The sequence below is a fragment of the Centruroides sculpturatus genome, unplaced genomic scaffold (assembly GCF_000671375.1).
Source record: "Centruroides sculpturatus isolate CEXI.00-Female unplaced genomic scaffold, Cexi_2.0 scaffold126, whole genome shotgun sequence".
Lineage (NCBI taxonomy): Eukaryota > Metazoa > Arthropoda > Arachnida > Scorpiones > Buthidae > Centruroides > Centruroides sculpturatus.
Genome location: NW_019384298.1, coordinates 602,900 through 606,268, shown reverse-complemented (window position 1 = coordinate 606,268; position 3,369 = coordinate 602,900).

Sequence of the window (3,369 nt, the reverse complement as noted above, 5' to 3'; positions counted from 1 at the left end):
TAATGGTCTTACATATCAAATGGTCACTCGCGAATAATGTCTTTGATAAATGAAAAGTAATTTGTTCATTTTCAAGGTGAGTTGCTTAATGGTCGCGAATTTAAACGAATAGTATAAACTAAATTCGTGTCTGTCAGAATATCGTTAACAGACAGATAATTGTTAATTAAAAGAATATGAAGATTGCCGAAATACACTTAGTAATAATAATTTCAAATGTAGAAAAAAAAATTGGCATTAGGCTATTACTTTTGATAAAACGGTTTTCGTTTTAAAATTATCAAAACTTTCTTTACATTTAATGGAAACATTTTACATCGTTTTTTATGAGATATTTATTACCTTGTGTCGTTATTGATTAATTTGATTACAGACCATTTCTAACTATTGATATAATAAAATTTAAATACTAAACAATTTTGCGATTGATAATTCTGTAGCCAACTACTGAAAAATTCACAAAATAATTGAATCACTAATATCCTGGGGTGCAAACAAGAATGTAAAGATACTTTTACTTCATTTCAGTCTAATCTTGAATTATTTTGCGAGTTTTTAAATATATTTATTGTTTTGTCCATCTGCATTATCGATTTACAAAATCCCTGGAAGTATATTTACGAAGCAAAAAAAGAATGAAACGATTTTGTAGATTTTGTGGGTCACGTTTACTGAAATTGACTGGAAGGCTGGAACTCGTTCACCTCTTAATATTTTTTTTAAGTGGGGTGGGCCCTTAAACTCGAAGGAAAAAAATTGTAATAAATGAAAGTTTTAAAATATATAAATAAAAGAAATAAATTAGAATTTGTTTAAACAGATTCCAGCTCCTTTAATGCTTGTGAAGTCAAAAGTTTCGTTTATCTGTTGAAGTAATAAATATAACTCGTTGAAGACACATTATATAATGAATTGAATATCTCAAAACGCATGAAAAATAAAGAACAGGTGTTGAGAAAATAAAAAATTTTATAGAAGAAAAAGCGTATTTTCTTTATTTTTTTTTCTTATGTTTATAAATATACTTGGGACTAAATAGAACGGGGTAAAACGGTTGGACTTCGCTTTCGGCATTATGCTTTTCGCGCGCTGATTGTGTTGTACTTTATTCAAATATTATTTATAAATTTATATGTAGAAAAAATTGGTCGAGGATATGCGTAATGTGTGGGTAAATCTGAGTGCGGGTATGTTTGGAGGAATAAGGGAGCGTTAAAGAATGGGATTGCAGTTAACAAATACAGTAAGGGAGCGTTATAGAATGGGAAATGCAGTTAACAAATACTATATAAATTAGGTTGAGCTGTTTATACAGTATATAAACAGCTCAACCTAATTTGTAGACAATCCATTTTTACCTGCTGATTAAAGATAGCTGTAAAAGCGCATATAGTTTTCGTTGAGCTTTTTTTTTTGTTTTGTAAATAGATTTTAGTTAGAGACTTTTACATTACTTTTTATATAAGGTATGAATATTTCATATTGAGTGAGACATGCCTTTAAACATTGAGCATCTAACGCAAATAATAGCCACTTTCAACAGACTCAACATTTTTAATTGCACAGAGGTATGGTAACGGTATCAGCTACATAACGGCAATGGATCTGATGAACGATGAATTACGAGTTGATGCGAGCGGCTGATAGCGCTACAGAAAGTTCTGCTCGTTTCTACCAACTTAAAAATATTCGAAAAATAAATCATACTAATTTTTAATTAATGCACAGATCTGTTTTCTGTTGCCGATAGCTACGTGTGTGGAATGAGTAATAGTATAATGCGAGCTTTCATATTTGTAAATAACATCTACTTCGCTTGTTTTGAGAGTGCAGTCATCTTTGATCATATGTTGCTACCGAAATTAGAATAAATGAAGTTTTTTTTTTACCAAATATGACGTCAATAAACATGTCCTTAAGGAGCGGTTGTTTAAGGCGTTCAGCAGAAAAATACTCTGCTGCCCGGAACTGTTCTGTTTGCAGAACGTGGCCAAAGTTAATAGTTTTATACGACGAATTCTATTGACTGAATTCGTAATTATCGGATAGTCTGAAACCATACGCTGTCACTTAATTAATATCGGGATATCTAAGTTAAGTCTACCAATTTTGTAAATATTCGGACTAATCCTAAATGCGTTCGGAAACACGAATGTTTCTGTACACAATGGAAACAGGAAGTTTACGTTAAACACTTTTAAAACATGAATGAGCAGACCAGATTAGCATCTTATATGCTTATATGAACATGGAAGTTCTATTGCCGTTATATACCGAAACTTCGTCGACTGTTTTCTATGCCGAAAACAGATGAAACTAGGCTTCCTGATTCAGACGATTAGCCAATTCTCCTTCTCAAACTAGACCTACTATAAAAATTATTGCTGTTTTGGCTTATTTTTAAGAATCATATCGTTTACCTCGTTTAAAATAAAACTGTAAAGAAATATGAATGATGAATTAATTACCGTTAAAACCAAGTACGTTTATTTCTATTTTATTTCCTTAGTTTCTGTTTTCTTCCACCAAATTATTATTATGATATTAAGATAATGTTATAAAAAAGCCAACTTTTGTGTATAAAAATCACTTAATTATAATAGTGGTTTTCAACCGAGATGCTGCAACTCACTGAGGTAATGTACCATAATGCCATTTCAGGCGTACCGAGAAATATAGTGCTGAGCAGCGCCATAACAGTTCTTACGTGTATTACTAAAAGTACGTAAACTGCAACAGTCCTAGTAAAGAAGTAGAAGTGCTGCAAGAAAAAATAATTATTAAGTTGGAGTACCATTATTAGAAAAAAATTTTTAAAATTGACTTAAATCAACAGAATTAAATATTCTTTATTAATATTTATATGAATATTATTAATGTTTTAAAACTTTTCTGTATATTTATATATAGAAAAATACTAGATTAAATTTGAAGTATTTTGGATTTTTGTCTGAAATCAGACCGACATCAATAGCACAAATTTTTTAAAGTTTTTTTCTACCTATGAATTTAATTAAAAACGTTTATGTTTTGTGTGAAAGACTGTTTTTATATCGATAACAGCATATAACTTATTAGTAAATGATATAAATAAATGGTTGTAAATGAATAACATGGGAATATAATCATTCCTAAAAAGTAACCATAAAGTTTAAATCTATATATATATATATAAAAATGGACATGTATGTCCCTATATCTCACTTTTTCGCCAAAACTACACATCGCACGTGAATGGTGTTTGTATGTGGTGGTAGCCCCAAGTCTCCATTCGTGCATAGGGGTGGTTGCGTCTCGATAGCTATAAGGGTGCGGGAGATATGAGGCTGAAAGTGGTTGAAAGTGGCTTTCTATTTCGAATGTTTTGTT